The sequence below is a fragment of the Jaculus jaculus genome, chromosome 19 (genome assembly GCF_020740685.1).
Source record: "Jaculus jaculus isolate mJacJac1 chromosome 19, mJacJac1.mat.Y.cur, whole genome shotgun sequence".
NCBI classification, from domain to species: domain Eukaryota; kingdom Metazoa; phylum Chordata; class Mammalia; order Rodentia; family Dipodidae; genus Jaculus; species Jaculus jaculus.
Window position 1 is genome coordinate 20994151 of NC_059120.1, and position 24237 is coordinate 21018387.

The 24237-nt window shown below is 45.8% G+C and overlaps 1 non-coding gene across 1 annotated transcript; it reads right to left on the reverse strand.

The window, feature by feature from the left end:
• Nucleotides 1-3642: 3642 nt before the first annotated feature.
• LOC123456107 lies at nt 3643-3749 on the reverse strand. The gene has a single exon (XR_006634328.1). It is a non-coding gene; the product is annotated as a U6 spliceosomal RNA (small nuclear RNA).
• Between the last annotated feature and the right edge of the window lie 20488 nt (nt 3750-24237).

Below are 24237 nucleotides of genomic sequence, written 5' to 3' on the forward strand. Positions count from 1 at the left end.
TAAAATAACTCCCACCTGTGCTGGAGGGATGGCTTAGTGGTTAAGCACTTGCCTGTGAAGCCTAAGCACCAGGTTTGAGGCTCAATTCCCTGGTACCCACTAAGTCAGATGCACAAGGTGGTGCATGCATCTGGAGTTCATTTGCAGTGGCTGAAGGCCCTGATGCACCCATTCTCTCTCTCTCTCTCTCTTTCTCCCTCTCTCTCAAATAAATAAATAAAAACAAGAAAAAATTAAATAACTCCCACTCATGCTCACTCAAGTAACCTTAATGTCACCCACTGGGTCATGAAAAAAAAAAAGACACAAAAGTCTGCAAGGGACTATATGAAAAAAAAAAAATAGAAAGGACCATTCTTTCTCTCTCTCTCTCTCTCTCTCTCTCTCTCTCTCTCAAATAATAAATAAATAAGTAATGAGCTGAAGAGATGATTTAGTGGTTAAAATACTTGCCTACAAAGCCAAAGACCCAGGTTCGATTTCCCAGGACCCACATAAGCCAGATGCACAAGGTGACACATGTGTCTGGAGATGATTTGCAGTGACTGTAAGCCCTGGTGTGCTCATTCTCTCTCTCCCTTTCTAATAATAAATAAATATATAATGGAAAGGAGTGGGATGAGATTACAGAAGGTAATGGGGGATGGATATGATCAAAATACATTATGTACATATATGAACTTGTAAAAATAAAGTGAAAAACAAGATAAAAATAATGGTAGATTGAGCCATACTGATAACATTGGGCTATCACCCATTACCACATTTAAAATTAGTGGCTCTGAAAAAAAAATTAGTGGCTCTGAGCCAGATGTACTGGCTCTCACCTTTAGTTCCAGCACTCAGGAGGCAGAGGTAGGAGGATCACCATGAGTTCGAGGCCACCCTGAGACTACATAGTGAATTCCAGGTCAGCCTGGGCTAGAGTGAAACCCTACCTCAAAGAGAAAGAGAGGAGGAGGAGGAGGAGAGATGTGAAGAGAGAGAGAAGGAGGAAGAGGAGAAGAGGAGAGAGAGAGAAGAGAGAAAAGAAGAAGGAGAGGAGAAAAGAGAAGAGAGAGAGAGAGAGAGAAAGGAGGAGGAGAGATAAGAGGAGAAGAGAAGAGAGAAAGAGAGAAGAGAGAAAGAAGAGAGAAAAGGAAAGAAAAAGAAATTAGTTGCTCTATTCTCCAAACGTCAACAAATTTTCTTATTTCTTCAATTTTCCTGGTTATATCATCTGGTGAGACAAACTGGTTGTACAAATATCCCCCTTTTATCAGGGCATAATATACCTACTGTGATCTCCATGCACAGCTCAATAAACTTGACATTAGTGAATGGTTTTGTTTTCTTCTAAACTTTTATTTGTTTGTTTGTTTGTTAGGCGAGAGAGACATAGAGAGATTACAAGCACACCAGGACAAACTCCAGATGCATGTGCCATTTTATGCATCTGGCTTTACATGGTGTGGTGGTTTGAAAGGCATCCCCCATAAACTTAGGTGTTCTGAATGCTAGGTTCCTTGCTCATGGAGATTTGGAAATTAACACCTCCTGGGGGCAGGCTTATGGGTGTTATAGCCAGGGTCCCCTTACCAGTGTTTTGCACCCTCTCCTGTTGCTATTGTCCACTTTATGTTGGTCAGGGGATGATGTCCATCCTCTGCTCATGCCAACATTTTCCCCTGCCATCGTGGAGCTTCCCCTCTAGTCTGTAAGCCAAAATAAACCTTCTCCTCCCCCTTCCAATAAACCTTTTTTCCCCAAAAGCTGCTCTTGGTCAGGTGATTTCTGCCAGCAATGCAAATGTGACTGCAACCCATGGGTACTGGAGACTTAAACCTCAGGCCATCAGGCTTTGAAAGCAAGCACCTTTAGCCACTGAACAACCTCTCCAATCCAGTTCTGACTTTATTTTTTCCTTTGAGGTAGGTTTTACTCTAGCTTGGGCTGAAATCACTGTGTATAGTCTCAGGGTGGCCTTGAACTCACAGCCATCCTCCTACCTCTGCCTCCCAAGTGCTGGGATTAAAGTCACATGCCACCATGTCCAGCCTCAGTTCTGATTTTTTTTTTTCTAATGTATTTATTTATTTGAGAGCAACAGACACAGAGAGAAAGACAGATAGAGGGAGAGAGAGAGAATGGGCGCGCCAGGGCTTCCAGCCTCTGCAAACAAACTCCAGATGCGTGCGCCCCCTTATGCATCTGGCTAACGTGGGACCTGGGGAACCGAGCCTCGAACCGGGGTCCTTAGGCTTCACAGGCAAGCGCTTAACCACTAAGCCATCTCTCCAGCCCTGATTTTTTTTTTTTAATGAGAGAAAATTGACATGCCAGGGCCTCTACCCACTGCAATTGAACTCCAGATGCATGTGCCACCTGTGCGTCAGGCTTATGTGGGTTCTGGGAAGTAGAATCTGGGTCCTTAGGCTTCACAGGCAAGCACATTAACCTCTAAGCCATCTCTCCAGCCCTGACTTTTTTTTTTCAGAAGGAGATCAATTTATTTGTCAAAATTCAGTCAAAACAAAACTGAACAGGAATGTGCAAGCAATGTCCAACTCTTTGGAGAAAGAAGGGGGAGAGCTGTAGAAAGCACAATAATAAACTCACCAAAAATCACAACCAGGAACATAACATGACCAAGCTACATGTGATGACAATCTGCCTGATGACATCATTTCCAACAACATTAAAGACTAGATGACCAACCTTCCTAGTGGAATCTTCCTCCCGGGCAGGGTCGGCATGCCATCATTGTTCTCGTGATCTAGGGATTGTGTGTGTAGACTGTGTGCATGTCATAATCAAATTCTTTGTACGGTGGGTGCTCCCTGCTGCTCTTCACAGAACTGTTTGGTTGGCCCTGCCCCTCTCACATGGTTCACATGTCAGGTCAAAGGAGACCTTGTAAAGATCTCAGACAATGCAAGAACAGGGCCTAGCTGCCCGGAAGTCAGTGATCAAGTGCTTGTCACCATGGTTGTGGGCAGCACAGTCATGTCACTCAAGCATTGAGATGAAGACATGGAAACAGCAGAAGATGTATACTTCCTGTGATAGTCAGGAAGTCATCAGTGCAAATACCACTTAGCCACAGCACAAGGGGGCAAGGTCCTGGGCCCTGAGGCTGGGCCCGCCACTGGGGATGAACACCAGCCACATGTGTGTGCTTGTTACCTATGTCTATGCTGTGCTAGATTGGGAACAATCAGTATTCATGGTAGGGTAAAATAAGACCTGCTTGGCAGCAGAAAAACAAACCTGAGACCCTGGCAAGAGTAGAAGAATATTCTAGAATAGATAAAGTAAGTTTTACATAAAACTAAATGCAAAACTCATCTCTGACATGAGACCAAACTAACCTTTCAACTACATGGGGCTGCTCTCAAGGGGTTGTGACGTCCGCAGGACCTGTGCAACCCAATTCGTTCTTGGGGAACTCAGCTCCACAAGCAGCAGCTCGGTCAGCAACAGGCCTTCTGTCCACTGAGGCCTGTGCCACCAGAGCTACCCCTGGGGACATTTTCCTCTGTGTGGACAGCTAAGTGTCTCAGCAGGCCTGATCTTTGTTTATAAATTTTCTTATAATGTTCACAAGCAAAAGGCATCTCTACAGTGTGTGTTGTCTGATGTCTGACACAAGTCAAGTACCATAAAAGTATGGAACGCTTCGTGAACTTGCATGTCATCCTTGCGCAGGGTTCACGCTAATCTTCTCTGAATCATTCCAATTTTAGTATATATGGTGCCAAAGCAAGCACAGCTCTGATTTTTTTTCAAATTTTTATTAACAACTTCCATGATTATAAAAAATATCCCATGGTAATACCCTCCCTCCCAACTTTCCCCTTTGAAACACCATTCTCCATCATATCGCCTCCCCATCTCAATCAGTCTCTCTTTTGATGTCATGATCTTTTCCTCCAATCTTAAGACAGAGTTTCCCACTGAACATGGAGCTCGTTTTATTTTTCAGCTAGACTGGCCAGGAGCCCCAGCGATTCTCTGGTCTCCGCCTCCCTCAGCACTGGGGTTATGGTGTGTGCAGTCATACCCGGATCTTTATGTAGGGCTGGGGGCTGAGCTCAGGTCCCCTGACTTGCACAGTAAGCACTCTTGCCCACATAAAATCTCATCTCCTCAGCCCGATATTTTTTTTGGTTTTTCAAGGTAGGGTTTCGCTCCAGCCCAGGCTAACCTGGAATTCACTCTGTATTCTCAGGGTGGCCTCTAACTCACAGTGATCCTCCTACCTCTGCCTCCCGTGTGCTGGGATTAAAGGCATGCACCACCACACCTGGCTCAAAAATAATTTTTTGACTATAATGTTGTAGAGGAACAAGTTGGACTAGAGCAACATTGAAGACAGGAGACTGGTTATGAGGTCTACCACAGATGTCAATCTAAGAAGTGGCCATGGCATGAGGAGAAGGAAAAGCCAGGCTCTTCACAGCTGTGTGGATATGAGATGTCCAAGTGTAGTTGGACAGGATTATATTTAGTGAGGTAACCCAGGCCCAGAAAGACAAACATCACATGTGGATTCTAGCTATAAATGTTGGGTCTTCTTTGTGACTTGGAATAAAACTCAGTAGCAGAGGCCAGTACACTAGAAAGGGGATATAAAGGGAATAGAAAGGGAAGGAGGAGGGGGGATTTAAGAGGATGATATTATATATATGTAAGTAGAAGAACAGATTACTGGGCTTGGAAAGGCCTAAGTGAGGTCAGGGGAAGAGATTAAGTAAAGAAAATGTGGGGGAAGGGCTAATCAAAATCTAAGAGGGTATGAATAAGTCATATGAAAACCTACTTTTTTGGACAATGGCACACCCAGAAGCCATAGATTGTTACTAGAAAATTTTCAGTGCCAAGAATGGGATACCTTCCAATGAGTTGTTGGTCAGGGAGGTCCCTGATGCTCCCCAACACATTAAAGGTCATTGCCGAGGCTCTTGGTTTCCCACCGAGAATAGATGATAAGACCCTATTGCTGAAGACTCCACATACATGGGATGCAAAGTCACTGAGAAATCCTGCTGGAGCTGAACTGACAATCTCCTCCATATGGACCAGCTACAGAAAGCTGGAAAAAGCTACACTGCATGCAGATCTGTGGGAGAGAGAGAAATCACCAGTAGAAATAAATAATAGTGGACACTGCAATCTTTAAATTTGGCCAGCCAGGCCAAATGAGCCAATGGGTGCAAGTGGCCTGTCTGTTATGGGGGAAAACAACCAGTCTCTAATTGGTTAGAGGCCTGCTCCATGGGACGGAATGCATGCCTGATAATGAAAACCTATGACAGAGGAAGTCATGAGCCCTAGGGGTGTAACGTCTGCTGCTGTCTGGCTAAATGTATATACTATGCTCACCAAAGTGCCCAGTAACCACTTCTCTTAATGTCCATGCCCATATATTAATGCTACTCTTAGTTTTGGTTAGAGAATCTTCTCTTTTCAGATGACAGTGACCTTGGGATGACTCAGAGGCACCATGGTGCTGAGAAGAAGTGACAGAAAGTGCTCAGCATGGAAACATCTTTAATACACCTTCCAAGGCTCAGGGTCCATTGCAGAAGAGGTGGTGGAAAGAATGTAAGAGCCAAAGGAAGATAGGGCTTCTTACAATGTGCTCCTTCCAGACACAAAATGGCCTGGATATCCATGACCTCATAGTGCCTGACACTACCTACACAAGACTGTGAGAATAGGAGGAAAAGATGATGACATCAAAATAAAAGAGAAACTGATTGAGGTGGGGGGGGAATATGATGGAGAGTGGAGTTATGAAAAGTAAACTTGGGGAGGGAGGGAATTACCATGGTTTATTATCTATAATTATGGAAGTTGTCAATAAAAATATTTATATTACCAAAAATGTGAATACTGTGATGGATTGTCAACATGATAGAACCTATGGGCATGCCTGTGAGAGATTATCTAGATTAAAAGGCCCCCCTTGGGCTGGAGAGACGGCTTAGCGGTTAAGGTGCTCACCTGCAAGGCCAAAGGACCATGGTTCAATTCCCCAGGTCCCATGTAAGCCAGATGCACAAGGTGGTGCATGCATTTGGAGTTTGTTTGTAGTGTCTGGAGACCCTGGTGTGCCCATTCTCTCCCTCCCTCCCCCCCCTTCTCTCTGCTTTGTTCTTTCTCTCAAATAAATTTAAAAAAATAAAATATTTTCTTAAAAAGATCCACCTTAGCTGTGGGCGGCACCTTTCCTCACTGCTTCCTCACTGTAGGCTGAGCATGACCAGCTGCCTCAAGCTCCTGCTGCCAAGACAGCACTCGACCTGCCCGTGATGGACTGCTAGCCTAAACAAACCCTTCTTCTTTTACAAAAAATATTTTATGTATTTATTTGAGAAAGAGTGAGAGAAAGAAAGGGACATATATATAGAGAATGAGCACGCCAGAGCCTCTAGCTGCTGCAAATGAACTCCAGACACATGTGCCACCTTGTGCATCTGGCTTTATGTGGGTTATTGGGGAATCGAATCTGGGTCCTTGGGCTTTTCAGGCAACTGCCTTAACTGCTGAACGATCTCTCCAGCCCCAAACAAACCCTTCTTTAAGATGCTTCTGGTCAGGTATTCTGTCCTAGCAGCAAGAAAGTAACCTACAAATATGTAGGTCTGATGTTTGCAGGAAATACAAATTGATAAATGTCAGCATTTACATAATTAAAATCATAGCAATAGATAAACTCACACAGAAAATATGAGAAGGGAGAAAAAGTAAGAGTCTGGTAAGGAGACTGACCTTTAAACCCAGGTGCAGGAGGAAGAGACTATGGAGGTGAAAGAAGTACAGCCAGAGGAGTCAAGAGAAAAGAGGTTGTTGAGCCATGGAGTGAAGGAAGGCCAGGCAGTTGCTTCTTTCTTTTCTTTACTATTATTCCTTTATTTGCAAGCAGAGAGAGAGCAAGAGACAGAAACAGAGGATGGGTGCACCAGGGCCTCTTGCCACTGAAAAAGAACTCCAGATGCATGTGCTACTTTGCTCATCTGGCTCTACATGGGAACTGGGGAATCAAACCTGGGCTGGCAGTCTTTTGCACAGCAAGCAACTTTAACTATTGGGCCATCTCCGCTGTCCCGATGTCAAATAGTTCTGAAAGGTCAAAGAACATTAAGGACTCCAGAGGGACCTGGATATGCCCATCAAGATCTCTGGTTTTCCTGGAAGGTGTCACTCAGAGTCCTGGGAGTGGGTAGCTTAGTGGTAGCACTCTTGCCTAGGATGTGTGAGGCCTCCAGCTCAATTCTCAGCACTGCGAGATAAACTGCAAGCAAAGCTATGTCTACGCTGACCTGTGTGCTCTTCCTTTCTACTCCCAAAGGAGTGGGACTCAAGCCTTATGGCTGTGCTCTTGTAGCTGTGTCGTGCACAATCTCAGTTCAGGAAAATCTCAAATGGAACATGAGGAAAATCACTATGCTAAACATACTACCCCAGGACATCCTGGGAAAGGTGTCAAGTCTTTTTAATATATAATTTGTTTTATTTTATTTATTTATTTACTTATTTATTTGAGAGAGAGAGAGAGAATGGGCACCCTGAGGCCTCCAGCCACTGCAAATGAACTCCAGATGCCTGTGCCCCCTGTACATCTGGCTTACATGGGTCCTGGGGAATCAAACCTGGGTCCTTTGGCTTTTCAGGCAAGCACCTTAACTGCTAAGTCACCTCACCAGCCCAAAAGGTGTCATTTCTGCTGCATCCCTAACTCCTTGTCTCTGAGCAAGCCATAATCCCTGCACTGGCCTGTTTTCCCATTAGTATCTGAGAAGTCAACAGGTTTATTTCAAGGACCCCCTTTCCAACCCTCAAAGTCCATGATTCAATAAATCACACACAGACAGATGAGCGAGTGTTCAGTGGTTAAAAGCACTTGTTTGCAAAGCCTGAAGGCCTAGGTTCAATTATCTAGTTCCCACATAAAGCTGGATGCACAAAGTAACACACACATCTAGAGTTCATTTGCAGTGGCAAGAAGCCCTGGCAAGCAAATTCTCATCCCCCGTCCCCTCTCTCTCGTCCTCTCTCTCACTCACTCACTCACTCACACACAGTCATTGGTCACAAATTGAAAAATAAATAAAAATTTTAAAGAAGAGATAGATTCATTCTTGTTGGCTTTTCACCTCTCCTGAATATCCAGGTCCCTGTTCAGGTAAGTCCCTCTCATCTCGGTCCTGCTGGGCTGAAATGGGGGGGATCCTATTCCCACATGGGCTCCCTATCCCTTCCTGCCAGCCACATGGTAGGACCTCTTTGCACTTTCTTCTCTTAATCTAATATAGTCTCTCTAAACCTTAGAGAGAGAGACTCTTGTCTAGTTTTCTTGTGAGCAGGGAAAATTTAAAAATCTGATATTTTTATATAACAAACCTTTCTCAGAGATCATTGGCTGTGTGTCAATTAGCCATGGGCAAGGACGTATGAGGCTTGCCTGAGTGGTTCCCTAAGTCTGCCTCTGGGTGCAGGACCTGGATCTCAAACAACAATGAAGAAAGTAGGGCTGAAGAGATGGCTTAGCAGTTAAGCGCTTGCCTGTGAAGCCTAAGGACCCCAGTTTGAGGCTCGGTTCCCCAGGTCCTACGTTAGCCAGATGCACAATGGGGCGCACGTGTCTTGAGTTTGTTTGCAGTGGATAAAGGCCCTGGTGCGCCCATTCTCTCTCTCTCTATCTACCTCTTTCTCTCTCTGTCTATTGCTCTTAAATAAATAAATAAATAAAAAGTATATGACTGAGTAGATATTTGACTTCAGAGAACACCTGCCCTTTAAGCCTTTCTTTGGTGCCACTGTACAATAAGAGATGGCATAAGATCAGCAGCTAAGCCAGGCTTCAAATCCCTACTTATGCGCCTCTGACCTCAGGCAAGTTACTTAGCCTGTCTGTATATTGCTTTTCTTCCACTGCAAAATAAAGATAATAATAGTACCTACTTCATAAGATTGATACGATGATGAAGTGAGTTAATATTTATAAAGTACTTAGAACAGCACTTGGTACACAGGAAACAGCACATACAGTTGCTAAACGAAACAATCATACGTATGGACATTGGGTATGATGGTGCAGGCAGGGAGTGAAGATTTCCAAGAACAGAGCACCATGGTAACAAGTCATCAATCACTCCAAATAGTGAAAGTAAAGTAATCGGAATGACTGGCACACAAAGTGTGGGGAGGGGTGAAGAAAGAGTGGTGAGGGCTGGAGAGATGGCTTAGTGATTAAGGTACTTGCCTGTGAAGCCTAAGGACCCATGTTCCACTCTTCAGATCCCATGTAAGCCAGATGCACAAGGGTGAGGCAAGCACAAGGTCGCACATGCCCACTAGGTGGCTCAAGTGTCAAGTTCAATTACAGTGGCTGAGGCCCTGGCGTGCCAGTTTTCTCTCTCTCCTTCTCTCTCTCTCTCTCTCTAAAAATAAAAAATAATAATAATAAATAAATAAACGAGGGCTGGAGAGATGGCTTAACAGTTAAGGCATTTGCCTGCTAAGGCAAAGGACCCAGGTTCCATTCCCTAGGACCCACCTTAGCCAGATGAACAAGGGAGCGCATGTGTCTAGAATTAGTTTGCAGCAGCTGGAGGCCCTGGCTGGAAGCCATTCTCTCTCTCTCTCTCTCCCCCTCTTTCTCTGTCAAATGAAAAATGAATAAATAAAAACCATATATATATATTGGTTTTTCAAGGTAGGGTCTCACTCTAGCCCAGGCTGACCTGGAATTCACTATGGAGTCTCAGGGTAGCCTTGGATTCACAGTGATCCTCCTACCTCTACCTCCCGAGTGCTAGGATTAAAGGCATGTGCCACCATGCCAAGCTAATAAAATATTTTTTTAAATAAATAAGTAAAAACAAAAGAAAGAGTGGTGAAACAAGAGGATAGAGAAGCAGGCAACCCCCCAAATTAGGGCATCCTGAGGTTTGTGTGGGACCGACATAAACTCCATAGTTGAAAAGCTGAGTAAGTGTAGAGGAGGCAGCAACAGAGGAGGCTGAAGAACAGATGAGGGGTTACCAAAGAGCTAGGACTCAAGTGACAGAAGAGAAAACCATCTTGAAAGGAAAAGAGTGGTTGAGACAGAAGAGGTGGCGGAAGATGGAACTTCAGAAGTCATATTTTTAGTAACTGACACGACCTTGACTTCTGACAAAATGTCCTCAGTGGTGATTGGAGGGGCCGGCATCACTTGAACTTTAGGGGATGAGATTTAGACTGAATAATGATGATAGGCGAATCTTTCAAAATGTTTATACTTTGTAATATATCCAAGTAATAAAAATAGTCATTCAGTAATTTCCCCTCAGAAATTGTAATAAAGAAATAACCAAGTAAAAAGGAGACATAAAGGGTAGAGAAAGGAAGGGAGGAGGATACTTAATAGGTTGATATTGTATATATGTAATTACAATGATTGTAATGGGGAGGTAATATGATGGAGAATGGAATTTCAAATGGGAAAGTGTGGGGGTGGGGAGGGAGGGAATTACCATGGGATATATTTTATAATCATGGAAAATGTTAATAAAAATTTTTTAAAAAAAGAAAAGAAATAACCAAGCCAGGCCTAGTGGTGCACGCCTTTAATCCTAGCACTCAGAAGGCAAAGGTAGGAGGATCGCCTTGAGTTTGAGGCCACCCTGAGACTACATAGTTAATTACAAGTCCAGGTCAGCCTGGACCAGAGTGAGACCCTCCTCTGAAAAAAAACAAAAAAAGAAAGAAAGAACCAAAATCATATGCAAGGAGATATAAGGTTACTAATTATAGCAAATAATTGGAAATAATCTTGTAATAATGGTTTAAAATGGCTAAATTGTAATGCATCCATACAATGAGAAGCTTAAATGCAATGAGTAAAAATAATGCTGGGGGCTGGAGAGATGGATCAGTGGTTAAAGGCCCTTGTTTGCAAAACCTGACAGTTCAGACCAGCTCCCATGTAAAGCCAGATGCACAAAGCAGTGCATATGTCTGGAATTTGTTAGCAGTGGCTGGAAGCTCTGGCACACCCGTTCTCTCTCTCTCTCCCACCCCTTTCTGTCTGCTTGCAAATAAATAAACAAAAAATTAATATAGTAATAATAATGCTACAGGCCAGGCATGGTGGCACATGTCTTTATAATTTATTGGGGGGGGGCAAATAAGAGAGTGAGAATGGGTGCACCAGGGCCTTCAGTTACTGAAACAAACTCCAGCACATGTACCACTTTGTCCATCTGGCTTATGTGGGTCCTAGGGAATCTAGCCTGGGTCCTTAGGCTATACAGGCAAGCGCCTTAACTCCTAAACCATCTCTCTAGCTGGGTACATGCCTTTATTCCCAGTACTCTGGTGGCAGAGGTAGGAGGATCAATGTAGGCTGAACCTGGAGTTACAGAGCGAGTTCCAAGTCAGCCGAGCTTAAAGTGAGACTCTACCTCAAAAGAAAAATACAATAATAATGATGCTGTAAAACAATACTGATATAAGAAATGTGTCAGCTACCTACACAAGACCATCATAATAGGAAGAAAAGATGATGACATCAAAATAAAAGGGAGACTGATTGAGAGGGGAGGGGATATGATAGAGAGTAGAGTTTCAAAGGGGAAAGCGAGGGGAGGGAGGGAATTACCATGGGATCTTATTTACAATCATGGAAGTTATCAAAAAATATATTAAATTAAAAAATAAATGAAACTTTAAAAATGTGTCAGGTTACAAAATACAACATCCAGAATGCTCTCAATATTGAAGTAAAATATATATATATGCATAGTAACTAGATCGGAAAAATATAACTCCAATTGTTAGTATTGGTGGTTATCTCTAAAAGTATATTTATGGGCCTCTGAAACATGTTTGATTATTTGCTTTCTAATTTTTCCACTATAAGTATATATTGCTTTTGTTAAAAAAAAAAAAAGAAAGAAAGAAAAAAAGAAAAGAATCTTTACTAGCTTGATAACAAGAAAGGGAGCAAATGATCAGCTTCAAGGGAAATATGGTCCAGGGAGGTGTGAGACTTTGGAGGAAGGGAATGAAGAGGAGACACAGAAACGAAGAGAAGAAGTAATTAAAGGAGCCAGATCCAAAGAGGGACAGAGAAGGGGGATCCTGGAATGGGGACTCCAGAGAGATGGGGCGAGGATGGCAGAACACCCAAAGGCCACGGGGAAGGGGAGCAGCCACCAATGACCCCTCGCTTGCCACTCGAGTTGTCAGTCATAGAGAAAACTAAGCGATGGAGGAGAGTGGGCCAGGGTTACCACAGCTGCTTTGGGGAATTAGGAAGTCAATTAGCACTAAGAGGAGGGATGGTAGAGAGGCTCAAAAGGAGGGCCCAGCTGCCACCAGGAACAGGACAGAGCCTACTGCCAGCTAATTTATTAGCTGCAGCCAAAAAGAATCGGTGTGGCTCTGTTCCATCCAACGAGCACCCAAATAACACCCACAAAGTGTGGCCCAGAGTAACGACCACCATCGTAGACTTCACCGCTGCGTTAACTCATTTAAGACTGCTTGCCTCTGGTAGTTTGTTCCCAGGCAGTTGTAGTTTTCCTGTAAATTAGTTTTAAAAGTAAGGTGGGCTAAGCCAGGCATGGTAGCACACACTCGGGAGGCAGAGGTTAGAATCACCATGAGTTTGAGGCCACCCTGAGACTACAGAGTGAATTCCAGGCCAGCCTGGGCTAAAGTGTGACCCTACTTCAAAAAACCAAAATAATAATAATAATAATAATAAAAAATAAGGTGGGCTGGAGAGATGGCTTAGCGGTTAAGGCACTTGCCTACAAAGCCAAAGGACCTAGGTTCAATTCCTCAGGACCCACGTAAGCCAGTTGCACAAGGTGGCACATGCGTCTGGAGTTCATTTGCAGCAGCTGAAGGCCCCAGCGCACCCATTCTATCTGCCTCTCTCTCTCTCAAATAACTAAAATAAAAGTTATTATTTTTTAAATAAAGGGAGTGTGTGTCCAGCAGGCTGGAGGGGAAGGACAGACACCCAGGGTTGTCCTCAGACCTCCACACATGTGTAGTGGTATGTGTACACTCATACACACACATCACCCACATCCACATAACCTTATTAATTTTTGTTTGTTATGTGCAGGAGAGAGAACGTATGGGTGGGCCAGACTTCCTTCCTACAAATGAACTTCAGACACATGCACTACTTTGTGCACCTGGCTTTACAGGGGTACTGGGAATTGAACCTGAGTGGGCAGGTTTTGCAAGTAAGTGTCTTTAACCACTAGCCATCTCCCCAGCCCCTTATGCACATGAATTTTTAGAAAGAAAAAAAAAGAATACAGGAAATTGTATTTTATCAAGCAAAAGGATGAAAAGAACTGAAACACTAGTATATTGGACTAGTGTTAAATAATTGGTATGTTATCTGCGTCCAGGACTGCTGGGACTTGCCCACTTCTACATGAGAAGTAGAAGTCTTCACTGTGTCTTACAGTGAACAACTGCAGGTAGGTGACTACAAGGGACTACTGTCCCATGAACAAATGCCACCAGGCCTTCCTCTCTGACCAGTGTAAGTTTCCTAATTCACCTTGAACAGGAAATATCAGGAAATTCAAGACTGTGAGCAACCAAGCAGAATCGTCTTGTGATGTAGCTTGTGCTGTGGGGAATCACTGTGGACTGAGAAAAAAAAGAGAAACCTTAGGCTGAAGAGATGGCTTAGCGGTTAAGCGCTTGCCTGTGAAGCCTAAAGACCCTGGTTCAAGGCTCGATTCCCCAGGTCCCACGTTAGCCAGATGCACAAGGGGGTGCACGTGTCTGGAGTTCCTGTGCAGTGGTTGGAGGCCCTGGCACGCCCATTCTCTTTCTCTTTCTCTCTCTGTCTCTGTTTCTCTCAAGTAAAATAAAAAAAATTTAAAAAAAGAAAAGAAAAACTTTAAGGTCCATGTTATTTGCTAAGCTCTTCATGTTCATTATTTCTACTTAATCTTCACAACAGTTCTTCAAAGAAGGTACAATTTTCCTCATTTTTCACTTTCTCAGATGGAATAACATTTATGAAAATAAAAGTAGTTCCCCTATAACACTGTTATTACACTAAACAAAGTAATGTGTGCAAAGCATATATTAACAACACTCATCACATAGTACAGACCTCATAAACAACCACAACAATAAAGATTACTCACAATGATACAACAGTTTTTATATTATTCTTGGACAAAACAAAATGGGTCTTATCAGCATCCTCATCTCATGACAAATGAACCTGGTTTAATTAAAGTTCCACTAAACTCTCTCTAGTCAGTATGTTGTAAGACCCCCAGAATGAGGACCCCATGCTCTGCCCGGAAATGGCGACACCCCAAATCACTCACGAGAAGCGGTCTTGATGCAAACAGCAAGAGGATTTTTATTCCAAGCGCGCTGGGGCCCACAGTCGTACACCATGCAGGGGAAGAGGACTGCAGAGCCCCGAATGTAGGAACGGGACAGTTTTTATAGGGTTTCTAACAAAGCCTGTGCATTAGACCAATCATTTTTTTAACATCAGGAGCCCATGGGGTGTGAGCCAGTCAGTTTGTGCCACTCCATAGTTTCTAAGCCAATTAGTTTTATTTGTTCAAGCCCCTCGTGGGCCAATCAGTCTCCTGTGACCTTGGTGGTCTAAGGCAGGCTACTATGGCTTATGGTGCGGGCTACTAAGGCTTACGGTGCAGGCTATTTACAGAAACCAAATAAGTGGTTCAGTTTATTACTCATTTCCCATCCTTGAGGACTATCTCATGCCCTTTTTACCTAGTTTTATATTAGGAGCGGGCTCTGATGTAATGAGAAGAAGGATTCTTTACTTGCTTCCAACAGAGAGTAAAGCCTGGAGTTTGAGGTATGCAGGGGCCTGCTTAAGCTCCCTTTGAAGCATGATAGTATTTCTGGGCTTCTGAATTCTTAGGCCTTTCATTTCCCACTTTTTCTCTTGTTAATAGTTCTAATCCTAGAACTTGGAAGGACTAAATGTAAGCTTTCTCTTTGCCCTGAAGGCCCTTGTATTGTTGTCTAAGTATCATGATCTGGACCACGCTCACTTGTTCTCTAACAAAAGTAAAAATCTTATTAAGTATGCAAGGCCCAACTGAAAGCATCAGGAGCAAAACCATTAAGGGTCCCATCAGGGTGGAAAGCAGAGTAGTCATCCAGGGGGACTTGTTGAACCATCCCTCAAACCATCTTTGGTCAGTTTCCTTCTCCCTTCGACACTTTTTTAGTCTTTACCTGAGTTTGCTCATGGAGTCTCTGATAGCTCCTGAGTGATCTATATAAATGCAACATTTTTCCTTTAAGGCTGCATATAATCTGCCTTCTTTTAGGAACAGTAGGTCTAATCCTCTCCAGTTTTGTAGGACCACTTTGGATAAAGAGGTCAGGGACTCCTCTAGATTACTAACAGATTTCTCTAAAGCTTGGAGATCCTCATTTATGACAGTATGTAGTTCATCAAGCCCTCTTTCTAATTGTTGTGGTCCCGTGACCAGGGCTGTGGTCCCCGTCCCCACACCGGTGGCTATCCCTAAGCCAAGTATGACTGCTAGGGTAAGGGTCATAGGCTCCCTTTTGGATCAGGTGGGATGATAGTCATATTCATCGATGACTACTTCCTCAGGATGGTAGTAAACCCGGGGGACAAGCTGGACCATTATACAGAAATTTTTGGATGGGTTAAAAACTGAGGTAGAAACACAGGGAGTTAGCCCAGTATCACATGCCCACCACCTGTTATACCCTGGCACTAGATATTGGTTGTCTGAGGTCTGACTATAGGTCAGAGTAACATTACAAAGATGTTGGTGGGACGGGGGGGGGGGGGGGGCTTTCCTATATATGCCCCTTCCTGAGACCTCCAGGAGAGTCAACTTGTTTTTGGTCCCCCATGAACACCGGCTATTATGTTCTTTAGTCATATTAAACTCTCCCATAGTTGCCATCCCCTCATAGTAGGGTAGTCCTGAGGATAAACAAAGCCAGCAGGCAGAGGTAACGTTGGGGTTGGTGGTATTTATGGTGAGGAAGGCCCCTTGGATATGGTTAAAGAGCCTCTGTCTTGTCTCGTGTGGGGCTTCCGAGAGTGGGCTAGTCAAAGGGGTTCTAGCGGTCGTTATGCGACGGATCTTGGCTGCCATTGTGGGTGGGAGCTTGGGCAATGCCACTTTAGGGGGTCCCTGTTCTACTAGAACTTTATTAGGTCCTACTGGTCTTGGAGTGGGAGGCTCTATCTTAAGTCGTATAGTAAAGGTTAGGCCCTTATCCCATCCTGTCATATAAAACCTGAGTCCCCAAGTTTTTCCTTTTATCCAGTCATGGGACTCTCGACCTTGGGGGATGAAAGAGATGCTGAGAGGAACTGCTTTTTTTTCCATCTAATCCTTCCTGCACAGTAATCAGGTCCCAGGAGGAAACTGAGTGCCAGTAGGTATTGCCTGTAGTCTCACAACCCCAGAATTTACAGTAGAACTGTTTTATCCCTCCACAACTTCGTTTAGAAGTTCGGGGGCAGACATAAGATGGAGTATGCTGCCTCTTACGTTGGGCTGGCCCAGAGCTGCACCCCGGGTTGTCTATCATGTATTGGCCTTGGGAGATGACCCCTTGTGTGAGTGCCCGCTTAGCCACATGAGAGTGGACTTCTCTAGGGACCTCCTCCGGGGTGAGCTCTGGGATATCCCAAAATTCTATCCTGGCTACTAGGGCACATACATCTAGGGTCAGGACAGGCCACTAAGTCCAGGGGGGCACTTCCCTAGTTGTAGTCCATATTATATCCCCTGTTTGAGAAAGCACTTGCCAAGTCAACTTTTGGGGGGCATGGGGATTGGAGGCATCACCTAGCTGGAGAAGGAGAAGCCACAGGGCGAAGCCTAAGTTTAAGGGGATTGTCTGTCCTCTCGGCTTGCCATTCGGGGCCTGGCGGCTGAGCGGGCTTGACGTGAGATGCATGGATCCAGGTGAGTATTTCTTTAACTTTCATGGCTGTTGGAGTGGTCAGTAGGACGAGGTAGGGGCCCTTCCACCGAGTCTCAAGGTTTCCTGCGCGGTGGCATCTGACATAGACCGAATCTCCCACCTGGAAGTGATGTGGGACCTGTAAGTCTCCTTCTCCTGAGTAAGCCTCCCGGAGTTGCTTCCACGCTCGTCTCACCCACTTGAGCGCCTTGAGCCTAGAGAACAGAGGCTGGGAAAGCGGCACATCAGTGCTATGTATAGAGGTTATTTCTACCAGTGGAGGAGGCCCACCGTATAGCAATTCATAGGGGGTCAGTCCAAATTGTCCAGGTGTGTTTCTGACTCTAAAGAGCACAAGGGGTAGGAGAGCTATCCAATCATTAGCGCCAGTCTCTGCGGTCAATTTGGTGAGGGTCTCTCTAATGGTTCTATTTATCCTTTCTATCTGTCCTGAGCTTTGGGGTCTGTATGCACAATGTAATTTCCAATCAATCCCCAATATTTTGGCCAGTCCTTGACTTACCTGGGCAACAAAGGCTGGACCATTGTCTGATCCTATTACCTTGGGTATACCAAATCTTGGGAAAATTGTTTCCAGTATTTTTTTAGCCACCACGGTTGAGGTTTCTTTCTTGGTAGGATAAGCTTCTATCCATCCTGAAAGTGTCTACAAAAACTAGTAAATACTTATTACCATACTTAGCTGGCTTTACCTCAGTGAAGTCCACTTCCCAGTGAGCACCTGGGCTGTCTCCTCTTAGCCTCTTCCCAGGAGGCATTCTTGTGGGATTAGCATTGACCATCTGGCAAGGTACACAATGCTTGACTATTGAGCCAGTTATCTCTGGCAACCTCAGAATATGGTAAGAAGATGTCTGCAGCAGTTTTTGTAGATGTTTGGCCCCCAAATGGGTTAGGCGGTGTATTTGTTGAACGTACTCTAGTCCCTTTGCTTGAGGTAGAATCTCTTTTCCCTCTGACATAAAACAGGACCCCTCCGGAGTTTCGGAGAACTGGCCTAACTTTCTAGCTTCTTGTCAATCACCTGGGGTATATTGTTGCTCACTTTTTTGGTTCTTTGCCTTTTCTATTATGGGCAGAAGGCTGACCCCCTGGACAGCCTGCTTGGCCACTTGGTCAGCCATCTGGTTCCCTTTGGAGATAAAATCTTGGGCTTTTTGGTGGCCAGGGCAATGCGTAATGGCCAGTCTTTTGGGTAGATGTAGAGCTTCTAGCAAACTTAGAAGTTTTTTGTTTTGTTTTTAATTTTTTTCCTGCTAAAGTAAGTAGCCCTCTCTGTTTGTAGATGGCCCCGTGTACGTGTGCAGTAGCAAAAGCGTACCTGCTGTCTGTGTAGATATTTTTTTTAAATTTTTATTTATTTATTTAAGAGCGACAGACACAGAGAGAAAGACAGAGGGAGAGAGAGGGAATGGGCACACCAGGGCTTCCAGCCTCTGCAAACGAACTCCAGATGCGTGCGCCCCCTTGTGCATCTGGCTAACGTGGGACCTGGGGAACCGAGCCTCGAACTGGGGTCCTTAGGCTTCACAGGCAAGCGCTTAACCGCTAAGCCATCTCTCCAGCCCCCCGTGTAGATATTTATAGACTTTCCTTCAGCTAGTCGTAAGGCCTGTGTGAGGGCCATGAGCTCAGCCTTTTGTGCCGAGGTTCCTTCTGGCAGACTACTGGCCCAGACTGTTCGTGTTCTGTCTACTATCGCTGCCCCAGCCATCCTCTTACCTTCTACAATGTAACTGCTTCCATCTGTGAACCAGGTTAATGTTCCTCCGGTCAGTGGGACATCTGTAAGATCCTTTTGGATCCCAGTTTCCTCAACCAGCAGTTGATGACAGTCATGAGTCACTGGCTCATCAGTTTCTTCAGGCAGAAGAGTAGCGGGGTTGAGGATGGCAGGTGGGGCAAACGTTATCCTGTCGGTGAGGAGCAGGCTCTGGTAGTGAGTCACACGGGCATTAGTCATCCATCGGTCTGGGGGCTGCCAGACAATGCTCTCCAGGGCATGGGGGGCAATGACAGTTATCCTCTGCCCTAGAGTTAGTTTATCAGCATCTTTGATCAACGTGGACACTGCCGCTATGGCTTTTAGACATATAGGCCATCCACTAGCCACAGGGTCAAGTTTCTTTGATAGGTAGGCAACGGGTCTTCTCCATGGCCCTAAGGATTGGGTTAGGACTCCCCGGGCTATCCCCTTATGCTCATCTACATAAAGGGTGAATGGTTTAGTCACATCAGGGAGGGCTAGGGCAGGCACACTTAATAGTGCCTTCTTAACGGCATCAAATGCCCCCTGGTGTTCAGAGGTCCAAGTGAATTTTCCTTTCTCTTTAGTTAGTGGATAGAGGGGGGCTGCTAGGGTTACAAACCCTGGGATCCATAGTCTGCAGAACCCAGCTGTCCCCAGGAACTCTCTAACTTGTCTGGCCGTAGTTGGAACCAGTATTTGTACTACAGTCCTCTTTTTGTGCCTCCGTCAGCCATCTTTGTCCATCCCCCAAGGAGTACCCCAAATATGTTACCTCTCTTTTGTATATTTGGGCCTTCTTAGTTGAGGCTCAGTAACCAAGGTCAGTCAGCTCCAGTAGTAACGCATTTGTACCTTTTAGACGGTCCTGCTGGGTAGCTCCTGCCAGGAGTAAGTCATCAACATATTGAAGGAGGGTTACCTGGGGGTGTTGAACTCTAAAATTGGTTAGGTCCCTGTGTAGGGCTTCATCAAAGATGGTTGGGGAGTTCTTGAATCCCTGGGCTCGGGGAGGGGCTCTGAGCCTCGTCCTCCCTAGTCTTTATCTTCTTTAAGGGTTAGGACCCTAGGTCCTTTGCTGTTTTTCTTAGGGCAGTCTCTTGCCTAGTGCCCTTTCTTCTTGCAACAGGCACATTGATTTCTATCAAGTTGGGTCCAGTTGCCCAGGTTCCCTATCTGCCTAGGGCCTGTCCTAAATTTTTGAATATTTCTCTCTCTTTCTCCTTTGTTCCTTTTCTTCTTCTGTCTCTCTTTTGTAATATACCTTTTCTGCCTCTTTTACTAAATCATGCAGCTCAGCTTTTTGTAATCCCTCCAATCTCTGAAGTTTTTTTTCTGATATCAGGAGCTGACTGTCCTATGAAAGCTAATGCTATTGAGCCTTTTTGAATTTCAGAGGTGGGGTCAAAGGGTGTGAACCTCCTAAATGCTTCCATGAGCCTCTCAAGAAACATTGAGGGAGACTCCATTGGCCCCTGAATCATCTCTCTCACCTTGGCCAAATTGGTGGGCCTTCTGGAGGCACCTCGGAGACCCGCCACCAGAGCCTGGCGATAGATTTTTAAGCTCTCCCTGCCTTCAGCCATATTGTGGTCCCAAACAGGGCGAGTCAGAGGGAACCCCATGTCTATCTCATGCTGCAGCTGCGTGGGCTGCCCGTCGGCCCCAGGGACATTTTTTTCTGGCCTCTATTAAAATTTTCTCTCGTTCCTGGGTTGTGAAGAGTGTCTGCAACAGCTGTTGGCAATCGTCCCAAGTAGGCTGATGAGAAAACATAAGAGATTCCATCAGGCTCGTGAGGTGTTGGGGTTCCTCTGAAAAAGGGGAGTGGTTATCTTTCCAGTTATAAAGATCTGCAGAGGAAAAAGGCCAATATTGGAGGGGTTGTAGTTGGCCCCCCGGCATGGGAGGACCTGCCTTGCGTAGCGGCAGTGTTACAATTTTATCTGCTCCCTCTGGGGCAGCGTCTCTCCGGCTCCGCATCCTTGCGGCCGGCCCTCCCAGTTTTAGGGGCTCGGGAGGGGCGGAGGGAGGAAGCTTGGGTAAGCCGGAGGCAGAGGCTCGGGGAGAGCGGGGGGCAGAGTTTTGGGAAGGGTGAGGGGTGGAGGTTCGGGAAGGGCCAGGGGCCCTCTCTCGGCTCCCGGGACTAGGTAAAGGGGGGGAGGGACAGGCTGAGTCTCCGGCCACGCAGGGGGCTCCTCAATCTCGGGATAGATGCGAGGGGGAGGTCTGGTTCCCTCAGGAGAGGGCTTTTTTTTTATTTTCAAGAGTCAAGACTTTGGAGCTTGAGTTCCTTGGTTTATTCAACTACAGCCTGACCCACGGCGGGGGGTTGTCCATCAAATCCTTCCATGTGAGGATATAAGCCTTTTGGTCGGGACAGGAGCCTGGTCCATTCTGAAAAATAATATCTTTAACAGTCAGAATAGTCTCGGAATTAAAGGTTTTTTCTGATGGCCATCTTACCTCATAAATTGGCCACTCAGAGGCACAAAACGTTTGTCAGGGTCTCTTTTTAACCTTAACTGACAAATTATGGGCCCTAGATTTAACTTCAGTCCAATGGTCAAGAGTCAAGCTAAGGGGAGTTATCATCGTCTGTCACATGACAAAAACTGTAGACAAAGACACAAAGGACAACAACGCACACAACTGAGACTAACAGATTCAGACATCAGTGACCCATCCGCGTCCTCCACAAGCAGGCAAAAGGATCTGATGGCCGCGGAGGGGGAAGCCTCTGCCTCAACAACAGAACTGGGTCCTCTGACCGACAATAGGAGACCACCAGGCGTCCCTGGTTTTCCTCACCTCCTGGGGCGTCCCCCAGGGTGGCAGCCTGTGATCCTCCTAGCACGTCTGCTGATCACAGTCCTCTGCTCCTTACGGCCCGAGAGGATGGCTGCAAACCGAAAACTGAAAGCGCACATCTCAGAAAACATACTCAGACGTCCCAGAAAACAGATACTCAGAATAGAAACACTGGCCAGCACACATTCACTACGGGGGAGGGGGGTCCCCGTTACCTCCAAGTCGGTTCTCAGGTGTGAGGGGTGGTCACGAATCCCGGACAAGCCCCCAAATGTAAGACCCCCAGAATGAGGACCCCACGCTCTTCCTGGAAATGGCGACACCCCAAATCACTCACGAGAAACTGTCTTGACGCAAACAGCAAGAGGATTTTTATTCCAAGTGTGCTGGGGCCCACAGTCGTACACCACGCAGGGGTAGAGGACTGCAGAGCCCCAAATGCAGGAACGGGACAGTTTTTATAGGGTTTCTAACAAAGCCTGTGCATTAGACCAATCATTTTTTTAACATCAGGAGCCCGTGGGGTGTGAGCCAGTCAGTTTGTGCCACTCCATAGTTTCTAAGCCAATTAGTTTTATTTGTTCAAGCCCCTTGTGGACCAATCAGTCTCCTATGACCTTGGTGGTCAGCATTTGCGCAGGTCCTTGGGTGGGGGTAGCAGAGTGTGGTATCAGTCTCCTATGACCTTGGTGGTCTGAGGCAGGCTGCTACGGCTTATGGTGCAGGCTACTAAGGCTTATGGTTCAGGCTATTTACAGAAACCAAATAAGTGGTTCACTTTATTACTCATTTCCCATCCTTGAGGGCTATCTCATGCCCTTTTTACCTAGTTTTATATTAGGAGCAGGCTCTGATGTAATGAAAAGAGGGATTCTTTACTTGCTTCCAACAGAGAGTAAAGCCTGGAGTTTGAGGTATGCAGGGGCCCGCTTAAGCTCCCTTTGGAGCATGATAGTATTTCTGGGCTTCAGAATTCTTGGGCCCTTCAATGTCAACATTCATTTTTGCTTGGCTCTGCTGGGCCACCATGCTTCTGGCCTCCCTAAATCCTAAGTCAAATAACTACAACCTCTTGAGTATCTCCTTAGTAGGGGATGAGGGTGGCTCAGAGAAATGGGGTGGGTCCCACAAAAGTCCAGAATAAAGAAATGGCTGCACATAGGGAACATCTTTCCAATGAATGACACCAATAAGCCCGATGTACCTATTCAGAAGGACATCACTGGGCCTTCACATTACACTACATACAAAACTTAACTCAAGGGCTGGAGACATGGCTTCGCAGTTAGAGTGGTTGCCTGCGAAATGTAAGAATGATGTTTGAAGATCTAGGTTCCATGTAGCCAGAGGCAGTGAGGTATTCACAGCTGCTGGAAGGTCCTAGCGCTCCCGCTCCAATTAATTAATTAGGGCTGGAGGGATGGCTTAGCTGTTAAGGCGTTTGCCTGCAAAGCCAAAGGACCTAGGTTCAATTCTCCAGGTTCTATGTTAGCCAGATGCACAAGGGGGAGGCGCAGGCGTCTGGCGTTCATTTGCAGTGGCTGGAGGCCCTGGTGCGCCCACTCTTTGTATTTCTTTCTCTCCCTCTCTCAAATAAATAAAATATTTTTTTAAAAAAGACAACAGGGCTGGAGAGATGGCTTAGCAGTTAAGCACTTGCCTGTGAAGCCTAAGGACCCCGGTTCGAGGCTCGGCTCCCCAGGTCCCACGTTAGCCAGATGCACAAGGGGGCACACGCGTCTGGAGTTCGTTTGCAGAGGCTGGAAGCCCTGGCGCGCCCATTCTCTCTCTCCCTCTATCTGTCTTTCTCTCTGTGTCTGCCACTCTCAAATAAATAAATTAAAAAAAAAAAAAGACAACAAAATTGTTGACACCATGTCAGGGGGAATGAGAAAGGAAATTTACTTCTAACACATTCTCAATCTACTCTCCCCTCTTTATGCCTCTAGCCCCCCTTTCTCATCTCCCTGTGTGAAGTGCATTTCTGGGGAAGAAGACAGCGTATTTACATCCACAGATGTGCAACACACGGAGTCCAGGGAGCTGTTCACTCACAAGAGCTCCCAAGCCTTGGCCAAGAAATAATCCTCTGCCTAAAAAGGCAGCAAGCCTCGAGGTGTCTCCCTTACCTTCCCAGGAGCACGTGCAGCAGGCCGGAAGCCGGGGGCGGGGCCCACGCGGAGGCTCACGGGAAGCCGGGGGCGGGGCCCGCGCGGAGGCTCACGGGAAGCTGGGGACGGGGCCGCAGCAGCTGCAGCCGGCCCTGATTGAAAGTGGCTCAATGTCGCCCTGTTTCACGCTACCGAAGTCGCTGCAATCGAACGGGCAAATATTTACCTTGGGATCCGAGTGACTGAAAATATTTAGCCGGAGCCAGATGCGTCGCGTGTCTGTCCCTGAAATATTAGCCAAAGGAGTGATTTAGCAAAATAAAGTGGTGGGTGGGGCGCCTGCCGGGCGTAGCTGTTTACTTTCCTGCCTAGCCTGCAAGCTAACAATCCCGGGGAGAAGGTGAACAGCTGGGAAGCAGGCCAGACCCAGAGGGTGTAAGAGTCTGTTTTGGTTTGGGGCGGATAGTTGTACATAAATCAGAGATGTGGAAATACACACCTTCCTTAAAGGCTCTTAGCAATGCTCTCCAAAAAAAAAAAAAAGAAAGAAAGAAAAAAGAAAACAATTAACCCCTG